This window comes from Eurytemora carolleeae, unplaced genomic scaffold (assembly GCF_000591075.1).
Source record: "Eurytemora carolleeae unplaced genomic scaffold, Eaff_2.0 scaffold291, whole genome shotgun sequence".
Classification (NCBI taxonomy): domain Eukaryota; kingdom Metazoa; phylum Arthropoda; class Copepoda; order Calanoida; family Temoridae; genus Eurytemora; species Eurytemora carolleeae.
Window position 1 is genome coordinate 58,441 of NW_019396567.1, and position 13,586 is coordinate 72,026.

General features: G+C 32.4%; 1 protein-coding gene across 7 annotated transcripts in view; it reads right to left on the reverse strand.

Annotated features, from left to right (window-relative positions):
• The window catches only part of LOC111705625 (plasma membrane calcium-transporting ATPase 1), a 34,768-nt gene that overhangs the window by 20,239 nt on the left and 943 nt on the right, over positions 1-13,586 (reverse strand). The window contains exons 1-2 of one of the 7 annotated variants that reach the window (XM_023478227.1): positions 5,950-6,106; positions 186-262 (exon numbers count right to left, since the gene is read on the reverse strand). The exons of 1 other annotated variant lie outside the window; for it this stretch is intronic. The gene's annotated coding sequence lies outside the window, so the exon portion shown is untranslated. Of the gene's footprint in view, positions 1-185; positions 263-1,990; positions 2,112-5,949; positions 6,107-13,586 lie in introns of those variants that run through there. 5 more of the 7 variants (XM_023478226.1, XM_023478232.1, XM_023478228.1 and 2 more) reach the window with 5 other exon arrangements.

Consider the following 13,586-nt stretch of genomic DNA (forward strand, 5'->3'; position numbering starts at 1 on the left):
GGGGGGGGGGGGGGGGGGGGGTATACAAACTTGATCTTTTATCTTACATTTTACATTATCCTGACCTATCAGTTGCTCGTCTTGGATATATTTCACACTAAAAGCTTGAGAAGATTGAGATCTTAATATTATTAATATTAGAAACAATAATAGCTTTTATATTAGACAAGAAAATGGACATTTACCGTTATCAGCTACAATCTTTGAGCATAACCGAGTCCATAGCAAGTTCGATTTGAACGTTAAAATCCCGAAAACATACCTAAACATATCCTTATTTATTTGGTGGAAATATAGGGCGTAGGCTCAGATATATATTATGAATTGTGAACCAATTATCACAGTTTTTAAGAAACCTAAAAAGGACGTAGAGTGTTTAAATATCACAGCTTATCATAGTAATAATTATTTACAACTACTTTACAGGGAAATAAGGGAATTTTACTTTACATTGTGTTCCCAAGACCAATTCTTACTACAAAACATCCAGAGCGCAGAATGTTGCAGGCAAAATTGGTCGAGGGAACCCGTGGTCAAGTAAAAATTATTTAAGTTATTTTACTTAATTGCCCCAAGGGACATGAAGTAACGTAACGTCCCTCTGATGGGGGAAACACAGGTCGGTTATGTTGACAAAGGCGAAAAAATTAATTAAATGTACATTGTAACGTGGTTACATAAAAACTAAGCAATACTCCAGACATTGAACTTAATGATGTAAATGAGATTATATCATAAGAGCGGATACCACAAAATTACGTAGATATATAGTTATGATTAGAGTTGCAATATTTCACATTTCTTTAATTAATTTGACAGAAAACTAATCCAATATTCTTTAGGTGCTTTCAGATAATTGTTACCGAAGTTCTTCCCGGTTCAGTAAATTTTGCAATTTTATTTTTCTCAGTAATATATTATCCACGAAACCCTTTATTCTCATTCAAATTCAATTAGATGAAAACGTACACACCACTTCATAAATTTTAGAAACCCTTGAATTAATCCGATAATCTCAAATGGATTTCAATATTCACTAAACAAAATTGAAATAAGAAAAAATGGTGCATCAAAATAGAACTTGCTACATCATTTCAAGGCCATCTATTTCCTCAAAGATTTAAAAACATTCAGGGACTGTCCTAGAGAACGATTTATACTGTTATATCAGGACTTTTGGGGTAAGACAGACCCACTTTTAGTATCAAGGATTTTTTTAAACTCTTGATGGAAGTTTCAGCACATAACGTGCACATTTTAAGTTACCTACGTGTCACAAAATTAACATGGGAAATGAGATAAGACTTGAATATCATAACTACGAAATAATCCCTCTTGAATCAAAGACGGCATTTGAAGTCGTTAATTTATCCCATTTTTAATGGGACAATGTAGATGTAATCTCGTAGATTTTATAAATATTTGTCATTTGTTACGATAATGACCTACTGAATTACATAGAAAAGTTTGAGATTTCAACACAGCTGCCACCGATTGTGTGATCAGGTATCAGTCACATGTTTGAAAAAAATATATTTAAGCCATCCAATCCAATTAACAACAGTATACCTCGGGGGAGGGGGTCCAAAAATCGTTTAGTAGGGAGGACCCAAAATATTGATTATTTTGGGTCTGTCCTAGAGAAGGGGGGTCCAAAAATCGTTCTCTAGGAATATACCATTATTTTGACCCTGAAAAGGTTATTCGATATTTTTAAATAGGCAAAAGATGGTTTTAAATCAAAATGAAATAATATAAGCAAACATTTTATTACAAAAGTACACTGTAGAAAAAATGATTGCTTTAATTTATAAGATTAAGGATTCCATTCGATAATCGAAATGCTAATTCCTAACCATGGTCTCTTAATCAATGTAACGTAAGTGTTCATATAGTGTTTACCAAACATAATTATCCGTTAATCATTACAAATATAATATTAAAACAAATAAAACTTTAATTTTCATGTTCAACTGATCCCATTACTAACCGTCTAATTAATCCAACGTATAGCGTTTTTGTTCTTATGTTTCGTTGAAAAGCATTAATGTTAACCCTCACTTTCACAAATCGCAGTCAGAACTACGGAAGTTTAATCTAAACTGAGCCGAACAGCTGTTTTGTGCCTACGTCAGTAGAAGAACCAGTTTCCTGGCTTACTCTGCTTAATAGAACTAATAAGAATAATAATCAGAATAATTGCTATTTAGTTTGTTTGAACTACTGCACCGTATGAACTATTGGTCGTTTGAACTATTGCACGTTATACCAGGTGTAGTAGTTCAATTCGACCAATATATGTTCAAACGATAGAATTCTGTGCGCATTTGAACTATTTTTTGGCTTATTTGAACTATATTTATATAAAAAGTTCATTGGACAAGCCGAAAAATTTATGTTAAAATGAGCCAACAATTTAGTTAAAATGAGCCAAAAATATTCAATTGAGCAAAAGAAATGGTTCTATGAGCTTTAAAAATAGTTAAAATGAGCAAAACATAGTTCAAGTGAGCAAAAAAGAGTTCAAATGAGCAAAAAAATAGTTCTGTACGAGCAAAAATATGTTCAAATGATCCAAAAAAATAGTTCACATGACTTGAGCAAAAACAGTTCAAATGAACCAATTTAAATTAAAGTTGACCAATAATTAATATTATTGGTTATTTGGCCGCAGCGCCCGGCTCCCTCTATACCATGTCCTAGCCGCAGCGCTCGATTGAACTATTATTTTAATATTATTTTTATGTCCATATACGTTAAATACATAGAGAATAGAATATATAGAGAGGAATTTACCAGAAAAAAGTGTAAAACGGCCATTAATTGTTGTAAGCTGTTTCCTGCAGGTGTATATTTATGCTATATAACCTGTTGGGCCCTGGAATATCATTTTATAGAAAATCTAAAATTATTGTTAAAAGAAAACCAAATAATGAAAGGCTGGTTTCATAATTGACCAATGACCATTTCACATAGACTCTATGCCTTCCACTTTACAAACGATGATTTTCCGTTATAACTATAAATCAAATGATGTTAATTTATTCACCTAATTCATTATAAAGTTTATTTAACAGCTTAAAAAATTTCGAAATTGAAATGAATAGTCTAGGGAACATACTGTATTAATGTACTCTACTGCATATAATTTGTGAACATTTACATGATTTGTACACTTTGAACTCCCTTTCAGGCTGAAAGGGACTGAAAATATTCATACCGAGAGATTCTTTTAATTCCTCTCTATATATTCTATTCTCTATGGTTAAATATAGTCATGATCATGTAAACTATTTTGTGATGATAATGTATTGTTTCATGAAACATATATAAAAAAATTAAACTGCATATTTAATAGTTCAAATTTGAGTAAATGTATTGTATGAACTACAGGAAATGACGTCACAATTTAGTAACAAAACAATCAATAGAATTCAAATGATCAATTATAGTTCAATTATACGGCTGCAGTAGTTCAAATGCGGATCCTCCGAATAATTAGAGTCTTCAGTCGAGCTAGAATACTATTGAGCAAGGTCGACGAGGGAAAGGTGTGGAGTGGGGGGAGGGATAGTAAAAGGGCGGGGCGCATGAATCCATGATATTATCATTGGGCCCGGGACTTATAGATTGGCTGATAAAATCCGGTTTTTTCGAGTTAGTCCTGCAATTGTGCAGGGCCGGTGAAGTAAAAATTGGGGAGGGGGGGGGGGATCCATCTACTCCTGTAAAAATTTGGGGCGCAACTAGTGAGAAAGCCATCTTCCAGGCCTTTAAATTTGATTTTTAAGAACGGATACAAAAGATTTCCCTGCAGTTCCACTTTAGGTATTAGTCCCTCATTAAATACTGCAGCGATGGTTAGCCAGGGACTCTAGAAATTAGAAAGACAAAAAATATTTATTGACTACTTGTTTTAAAATATGATCGTCTCATCTTTGCTTTTAGATTGTTTGCAGTTTAGAAAAAAAGTTAATCAATGCACCTTTAAAACAAATTGTGTAAAACGATTTAAAACCTTAAACAACCAAAAATCCTCAAGATCAATTTTTATCATTATCATTTTCATAAAATCTAGATTGTTTGTCAAACATAAATCATTCATCCTTTTTTCGTTTTATCATGCCTGTGTGAAATTCTTGTTGGAGTTTCTTTTTAATATTGAATATTTTTCTTTGGAAGACGGAAAGTCATATTTGAAAAATTTTAAGTAAAACTATATCTAGCAATGCATAATATATAAAGTAGTTTGTTTGTGTGTCCGATCATAACTCATAACTCCTTGACCAATTTGCCAGATGAACCACGAGACTTTTCAATTAGCTTGGTTTAAAATTCTAAGCCAAAAACGTTGATTATTTTAACAAAATTTAGTTTCCAAGTAAAGCTAGGTTCTCATTTTTGAATAAAAAAGGATTTGATTACATTTTATCGGGCATGACTCTTGGTGATGGTGATTGCAGCCTTAATTATAGCATTTAATTCTTAGTTTTATTCACAAAGGATGATGTAACCTTCTGTTTTCCAATTAGATTGAAGATCAAAATAAACAAAACAGAAAATAGATATAAAGGATTTGAGTCTTTTCCTCAAACTCAAATTCAACAATCTTTATATCTTTGCAACCTGATGCTTTAAAGCATTTGATATTTCAAACTTATATTTTTTTTATCTAACAGAATTAATAGTTTGAAATATCTAAGGTGTGCATCATTGGGTACAAAAGATAAATCTAAGTTGGTGGCAAAGACTCATCCTTTTCACTGTCCATCTTTTTATCTGATGCAGTAGTAAACATAAGCTCGCCTCAGGCTAAATATGTAATTTGCCCCCCCCTCTCATGAAAAATTTCGTAGGCCGCCCCTGGTTAAGTTGCCGGAGAATATTACCTAGACAAGGATTCCACGGAGCACCTGGAGTAAGGAGGATGAATTTGAAATTTCACATTTGAGAATTGGGATGGACTCTGCCTGGAGGAAGTAGGATGAATTGGAGAAACTGGGATGGATTCCACCTGTAGAAAATAGGATGTATTCCACCTTGAGGAAACAGGATGGACTCGGCCACCACAAGAAGGAAGTAGAATGGATTCCATCGCTAAGAGGAAGTGGGATGTAATCCACCTTGAGGAAACAGGATGGACTCGGCCACCACAAGAAGGAAGTAGAATGGATTCCATCGCTAAGAGGAAGTGGGATGGTTTCCACCACAAGGAGGAAGTGGGATGGATTTAATCTAAAGAAGTAAGTGGAATGGATTACATCGCAAGGAGGAAGAAGGATGGATTCCAACGCAAGCAGGAAGTGGGATGGATCACACCGCAAGCAGGAAGTGGGATGGATTCCATGACAAAGAGGAAGTTGGATGGATTCCACCTCAAGGAGGAAGTGGGATGGATTCCAACGTTGGAGGAATAAAAAATGGATTACACCGTAAGGAGGAAGACGGATGAATTCTAACGCAAGCAAGAAGTTGGATGGATTCGACCTCAAGACGGAAGGACGGATTCCACCTTAAAGTAAAAAGTGTAGTGTATTTTACCTGGAAACATTAAGATTGGTTCCGCCAGGAGAAAGTAAGATGGATTCCACCTGGAGAATGCAAAATGGAGGAGGTTAGATGAATTAACCTTGAATCCCTTGAAAGGGTGTAAAATTGGTTCTGTTTAAAAAAGGTAAATTGGAAGACTCCCGTCCGGAAAAAGGGGGTAGGAGCGTCACGATTTTACAATTAAACATAAAGCTTCGCGGTTTACCCCAGATTTAATATTAATGAAGATGTATCAAATTTTAGTTCAAATGTGTACAAATCAAGATTGATTTTCCAATTTATACTAAGATTGATTTAAGAGACTCTGTAATTATTCAGCCCTGAATTGTCTGTGGATGGATGTTTGATTGATTATTATTAACCTGGAAAGAACTCACATAAACCAGGCTTATCATTTACCTGTTCCCACAAGTTGTCATAACATTTGATATTTTCTCAGTTAATGCTTTGGTCTTCCAGGATAGGAGTAGGCTGTACAAACTCTGCTAAATCACGTATAATCCCACATTTTAGTAAAAAAATGATCGGAGAGATTAAAGTTGGTTTGAATCGAGAACCATACTGTTCAGCTGCCAAGTCACGAGGACACAGCTGCGAAGGCCCTGGCCTCGACAGCTGGGGACAGCTGAAGCGGCAGTCAAGCTGTCATCCTCCGACAGCTTCTAAACCTCAGGGATGGAAATTCAGCATCTTTTTCTTTTTTAATCACGATATAGTGGAGACTCTGGAAAGTACAAAGATACAGAACACTCTCACAAATGTTTTGTATTGTATATAAAAAATCTCATAGAATCCGACTTGGGAGGAGGCGAGGAAAAAATTCCCTAAAAACCCATATATTTATGGCACATAACAATCTAAAAATCCGAAATGAAAAATAAAAACGGATGACGTTAAAAAAGATCAAAATCAAAGATTCAACCTCCTAAAAAAGAGAACTGTTTTAATGTGATAATCTTTTTAGAATTAGTCTAGATTGTACCATGGTTGCTAGATCACATTTCTGTTAAATTTAAGAGCAAACTTGAAGTCCTTCAAGTTACTAAATATAGAAAAAAATGAAAAATATTTTAAACAAAGATTAAAATTACCTTTTCCTATTGACGGCTCAATTCTCTCAATCTTAGACGCAGGATACCTCAAGGTGTTAGGAAGTAACTTTTCCAATTTAATGAGTTAAACCTCAACTTAAAAGTTTGTTTACTGGATTTCAAGTTCAAAGGTTAAAGCTTAGCGATATTACAAACAAAAGTTTTACCCTTCGAACTTTTTAATTTTTAGATTGACAAATTCGCCAGATTTGTGTAAAAATTCACGATGCCATGCAACAGAATTGTTATTTTCAGAAAGCAATTATAAACCTGAAAGGAATTTAGCCTTTCGTACAAATTCTGATTTTCTAATCCTTATATCTTAGCAACCTGGTGTAGTAGACCTTAGATATTCGAAACCATGGGTCCTGTTAGAATAGTTAGAACAACTAATCAAAGTTTGAAGTACATTGTTTTACACTATCGGGTTATACAGTCATAACCAGAAAGACCCAGAATTAATTGACAGTTATAGACGACTTTACAATCTTTGCAATAGTTCACGCATTCATGCGTCAATCTAATTTTACCAATATACAAATATATAACCACAAAATAGACCTAGTCAAGCTATTTCCAAAATGTGGTCTGTCTATTTTGTGCGTTCAAAATTACCCGAGGGCCGAGATATAAAGAATTTTGGTTAGATTTCATTTTTATTCAAGAAAACGAAAATTTTCTAAATTTAAATCAAGTTATTTATATCCTTTGTGAGTTTGAATGCACAAAAAAGGCAGACCATATACATTTGGGAAATTGGCAGGACTAGTGCCATTTTGTGATTATCAATCATATTTGTATATTTGTAAAATTAGATTGACGCATGAATGCTGTGAACTATTGATAAGATTGTAAAGTCTAACTGTCAAGTAATTCCGGGTATTTCTGGTTATGACTAGAGAAATAGGGATTTATAGACCATAGTTTGTGACAAGGACTCTATTTTATTCATAATCAATCAGGGACAAAGATCCGCTTTAATAATATTAGTTTTATGTTTTGGGTAATTTTTAGATAAACATGAAATAAATCATTTGTATTTTTTTATTAATTGATATCTATTAAATTGTCCAAATATGTAAACACTCGACCTTAAATTTGGAAACTTTTTAATTTCCTGCCTAATATAATATAATTTAATGGCCAGCAAGGAAAAAAACTGTCATTGTTTAGATGTTAGATTTGTCACTTTAGTCCTCTAAAAATAAAGATTACATAGAGATAACTATTTAACCTTTTAAAATGACAAAAATCAAATAAAATTAATAACAATAGAAAACAATAATCCGGATTATTATTAGAAACATCTTTTTCATCGGAGACCATGTATCTGCATTTATTCGACGCTCTGCGTTCATTATTCTTATCACGTATACGCATAAATGCAAGAGCGCAAACAAGATTTAATCAAGGGAGTGGGGAATAAATTTCGCTAACTTTTGTTTGAGGGGGGGGAGGGTTTTGGAATTTTGTGATGGAAATTTCAACATACATGGTTTGGAAACGTATACTAACTTTTATAGAATTTTAAATCCTGAGGCTGCAGTTGCCTTGTAATAATTGTTACTTTCCTACTTTGAATAAAACTAGCCAAAACTAGTAAAAGGATCAATCCTATCTTACATAGAAACCACAGTAGAAGAAGGTCATGCGACATTGCTTTTATTACTTCTTGACATCGTAGCTACTAGCTTTTTTTTAATTTAGGCGAATTTTATTTGGAAAGATTTCTCGAAATTAAAAACATTTTTGTTCTTTTTAACAGCTCTTCACCATAAAGGAGTTGTTATTGGAAACATTTCAGTTGTAAATCTAACATGAAGGAAAATGAGCTTAATGCCGCTAACTGTAATTTTTAATCCCTATATCTTTGGAACCTTATGCCGTAGAACTTTGATATTTCAAACAATGAATTCTGTTGGATAAAATAGTCTAAGTTATAAATATCTAAGTTTACACCATTGGGTTGCAAAGATATAGGGAGAAGAAACTTTGAGTTTGTGGCAAAAACTCAGATCCTATTATTTAATTTGACGTTAGTTGTCAACAATCTAGAGTCTGTTTCCCCTTTTTTCTATTTTAGAAGAAACATAACATTTCTTAATATATGCACTTCAGTTCTAAAAATAAAGGGAAACAATAGACAATAAAGGTTACCTAACTAGACCATCTTTTTTTAGAAATATCATAAAAATAATTGATTTAGATCGACAGCACCTGCACTGTTCTGAAACCGTAATAAGTATTGTTTTCTCTTTTCATCACATAAAACCTGGAAATCTGAAAGTTATGTTTGTAATAACAAACCAATTATCTCATGTTATTTCCTTTAGCATATTCAGTTTTCATTTCTTGGTTTTTTTTGATGATTTTATAGAAAGTGGGTTGCATATTTCGTATATAAGGCAGAGCTACGCAGTTGTGTATGACAGTTTAATGTATTTTTTCTTTTTGTGTGGATATTTGTTACCTATAGCTAGATGGCCAAACCGTAACACATAAATTATACGTATAAACACAGCAATTTTGTTTCCAATTAGTTGTCGTTGCCCTTTGTTTAGACTTTTTCTGGTTTGAGATTATAGAGTATTACACTCGATATTAAGGACTAAAAAAACTTGATTCATCCCTAGTCCTGGGTGCTTACGAGACAATTTTGGTTGCGGTCCTAACTGTTAAAATCAAAACCACATTTTCTGGAATTAGACGAGATGAAACTCTATCGTTTGAGATGAGTACCCCGACATTTGAAACTTTGCTCTCATCTCTTGAAACTATATGACAGAATATCCAGGTTTACCCTTTAAACCATGTAAAAAACTTGTTTACACAGTTCAAACGCGCTTAATAATTTTTTTTTTGCTTTTTTCTCATGTTTTTACCTTGTCAAGGGAAAATGAACTTTCTATGTTGGACTTATTTCCCTAGCTGCATAGTTTTTAAAATTTTAGTTGAAATGATATTATGAAATAGTTGGTAAAACCACTTCGATAATTCATTGAGAATTTTGCTAATTACTTTTTAAAAATTAAAGCTAAAAACAAGTGCTTTATAGTTCTAAAATTTAAAGGTCTAGGGCTACAAAAAGTATGCGTAAGTTAGTGAGGTAAAATCAAAGGCTACACTTTAAAGTTGATTCAATTTATCATAACAGAAGTCTGGATTTATGTCAACAACTGTTCAAGAATATTTGGAAAGTTATTTTTTACTGTCTTCTGCTTCTTTACAATTCAATTAGTTCATATATTCTCCTGATACGTAACAGCAAGATGTAAAAAAACTCTCAGCACCCTATCCTTAGTTCTATATCAATCCTTATGATCATCATTCTGGATACCTTAAGAGAATAGGGGTTTCCTATTTTATTAATTCAAACCGGTTATTGGTCAGAGAAGCAACATAAAAAATTACTTCTTTGAAATAAAGAAGAGGGTTATGATGACTTCAGCTCTCTTAAATTCACTTTTTAATTTAGAAATGCCTTTCAAACAATTCTCCCTAGTTTTAGCATGGAACAGGTGTGGAGTGTGGACAAATACTCTTTAGAGCTCTAGCACCAAACATTGGTATGAAAAATACATTCTAAATCCTTATAGATTATAGTCTAAAAGGCATGTTTAACTTTTAAATTGGATATATAGAGTAAAAAAATAACATTCTTTAGACATATCACAGTTATATGTTGAGTAGAAACATAAATATTTTGAGATTTTGAGCTTGATTTTGATATTTTTAGACCCTCAAGAATGGTTAAATAGCAATTTAGGCTTCAAAACGAATTTCTATGTCAAAAAAAAACATTCTTCAGAAATATCATCACTATAGTTTCAGTAGAAGTAAATATTTCCATTTACTGATAGCGCAGATTGAAGGATTCATAACTCTAATTGGATAATGAGATAGATAGAAAGATAGATATTACCGCCATACTATTTCTATTTGTTCAGAATAGACAACAAACACATGACTTAACCCTGATTGGACCAGGCTCTAATGTACTCGGCATACAGGAGATGATAACTTGAATGTGTTGGCTTAAAACATAAACATTTTGATATTTTTAAGTTTTTGAAGCCGCTAAAATGCATTAACTTAATAGAAAAATGCAAATTTAATGATTTCCGAAATTTGTCGGTCTTTTTGAGAAGAAGTCCGATTTCTACGATTTTTTTTATGGAAGCTACTACAAAATTTTAAATTTATTTTACGAAAGAGAAAAATTGTTTTAAATAGCTACAATATTTTTTTTAATTAAACCCTTTTTTGGTCTTTTTCTACCCATAAAAAACTTTCCAAGTAAATAATTGTTGCATATTAGGAATTCAGAACTTTTCTCCTCAATAGCTCTTCAGACAGAGGAGCTTTGTAATTAAACCTTGAGGACAAAACTTTTTACTACACTTTGTTTATATTTAAATATAGTTTAGTCTATTCAGAGTAGAAGTAAGAAAAGGGAAGGATTTGTTTCAATAAAAGGCTGAACCAAAATTCAATAAAAAATCGATTAATAATATTTTTATTTCTAGCTACTGTTTCGATCTGGATATAAATGGTGAAAAAAAAAAATTCTGAAAACTTTTTTTCAAATTGTGGTTTCTCTACAAAAATGGCTTGTACATTTCTACGTTGCAAGCGTCGCAAGAAAACATATAATTATCAGAATTAAATATTTTTAAACCTAGAATAACGAGAAATATCTTCCATAGTTTTGATCAGATAAAGGTTTCCAGGGTACCATTTTAAATCGGGCAATTTCACCATCTTGCTTGAAGGGTCGCTTGAGAAATCACGCTTACAGTAATGGTCCATATTTCACCCTTTCTTTTAGCGAAAGATTTCTTAAGATGGAATCCAGGTTTTAAAACAAGTTTTTGTTCTCTGGCCTCACCCTCTGCCCTGAATGAATACCGGAGAAAGGTTTGTAATTAATAACACCAGAGAAATTCATTAATCCCCTGAAGATATGATGTCATCAGAAAGCAGTTTTTAGTTTCCTCTCGAACTTTTTCCAATGAATCTTTATTTAGAACAAATCGTGGAAGTTATTGCATAACTGTCAAGAAAGATACTTTAAAAACTATAAAACATAAAGAAATGCTTTGGAATATTTTTTGGCAGCTTGCATTGCATATTTAAAGAAAATGGAAACCTGGTGTAAGACAAAAATTGCTCAATTCAAAACATTTATATTTGTACTTTCTTCCACTTCCTTCTATGCTTGTTACATATTGGATATTACCAAGACTTTAATAAATATATAAAGAGAGAAAATCCTGAGAAAAGTTGTCCTAAGATTTCCAACGGTTTTGCAGAGAATTGTGTTTTTATGCTCGTATTTTTTTCTATGAAGTAATTAGAAAGAGGTCTGACCGAACATTCTATTCATTATTTATAACAAGAGAGATATTGGTAAAAACTTTCAAAAGTAAAGTGTAAACTCTGTTTTTGGACTTCTCAAATTAGGACCAAGAGAACTAAAAGAAACTTTAAAATTGATTTTCTGTTTTCTACGAGATGAAACCGTTTTAGATATTTTAGGCCTGTATGGTAACTGTAGAAGGGATACATGAACGGGATCACCTGTCACCCTCTTTTCTCCAAAAAAATGGTACAGAGAGGCAAATAACGCTAATTTTTCTACATGTAGTGTATAATGTATACACTTTATGGCCTAACATTGGGCGACGGTTTTCAGTTTTCACTATTCATGTCTCGGTCCAAAAAAATGAACCTGCGTATTTATGCGTTTATTTCTGTACTTTTTAAAAAAAACTTCTAACGTTTTCTTCGACATTGCGAAGTCAGATTGAACGCTTTGATATATGTCTGACGATTTGCCTCAGAACTTGTACTGTAATACATTGAGGGCTTATTCATCTATTTTAAAGATTCAATGAATTTAAACGAGAGCCTCTAACTTAAATAACTTAAAATAATAATATGGAAAGTTTTCTTAAACTATGAAAATATGCATATATTTTTTTGAAATAGCAAAGAAATATTCAAACATCCCTGAAGCTTTTAAATTGAAGATACATAACAATAACAAAATAGGGCAATTAAGAGATATTTAAAAACGTTTTCTAGAAACACTTAAATACTGAAGGTTTATGTATGTGTATTTTATATTTCATTTTAGTTTTTGTTTTCATTAACCAGAAGTACAAAGGCCTTTGATAAAATATCTGTTTATGTTGCACTAACAGAATAAAAAAATGTATTCACACAAAAATGAGTGACGTCCAAGAAAACTATTTTGTATTTTTTTTTTACTTATACATAAAACACACATTTAGATTAAAATAATGATATATTCTAGTTAAAATAAATATCTATTATATAAACATTTTACCCACATTGAGTTGGAGGAAGCCTGGCTTTAGGTTTAATATAAACAGTAACTGAACTTTACAGTGTACTTAGAAACAAAAAGGGATTTTTTAATCTAATTTAAAATTACCTTTCATTTAAAGATTTTCCCTCAATATAGGTAAAAATTTCCCCCCAGCATATAAAGAAATTTTGGTAATTTTCATGTCATAAACTAATAGATGTAAGGTACTTTCCCATTTCCCAAGTGGCAACTTCTCAAGGGCGTTTTCCCAAGTGGAAACTTCCCAAACGTGCAATTTCCCAAGCGGCAACTTCCCAAGTCTGTCCTAGTCGCAGCGATAAACGTTCCCCTCCAAATTCTTTAGAGTTAAAGGGTTCCGTTGTGCGTCGGGCATGAACGCTTTTAATATAAGGGTCACCGGAAATAAGCCGAAAGTCCTATTAAAGAAATGAAAAGGCTTTCTTCCTTTTTCTATCTCAGCAAACGTTTAAGCAGAACGGGTGGAAATCGTAAATGGCCGGCCCTCTTATTGAAGAATTCTTTCAAATATATTAAAAAAAAACTTACAAATTCAAAATTCATTTTCGAAGCAAACTTTAAAAAAAAACAGA